The sequence below is a fragment of the Seriola lalandi genome, unplaced genomic scaffold (genome assembly GCF_002814215.2).
Source record: "Seriola lalandi dorsalis isolate HSWRI2012SDOR001 ecotype SW California unplaced genomic scaffold, Sedor1 jcf7180002054945, whole genome shotgun sequence".
NCBI classification, from domain to species: Eukaryota; Metazoa; Chordata; class Actinopteri; order Carangiformes; family Carangidae; genus Seriola; species Seriola lalandi.
The window spans coordinates 1,703,356-1,703,685 of NW_019525496.1; positions in this window are offsets into that span (position 1 = coordinate 1,703,356).

Below are 330 nucleotides of genomic sequence, written 5' to 3' on the forward strand. Positions count from 1 at the left end.
AGTCCCTCAATTAATAAATACACACAGATTGATGGCTGCATGATGTATAATTATTGTAACTCAAGTCCACTCTAAATAAATGATCAAACTTCAAACCTTGGTGTTCTCAGCCAGAACGAAATCCTCCTCCTTGGTCAGTTTAGGGTCAAATGGAGTCTGCCACTTTCCTGTATGATGGTGATGAGTGGAAATAAAACCCAGTTTATGGTTGATACAAACAAATATGTGACCTCAGAAAGAGTGACAGGTAATTACATGATACCTTTTACCTTTGAAGTAGATGTAGCTGATGAGATACATGACTGTGTTTGGAGCCAGATTTTCAACCAA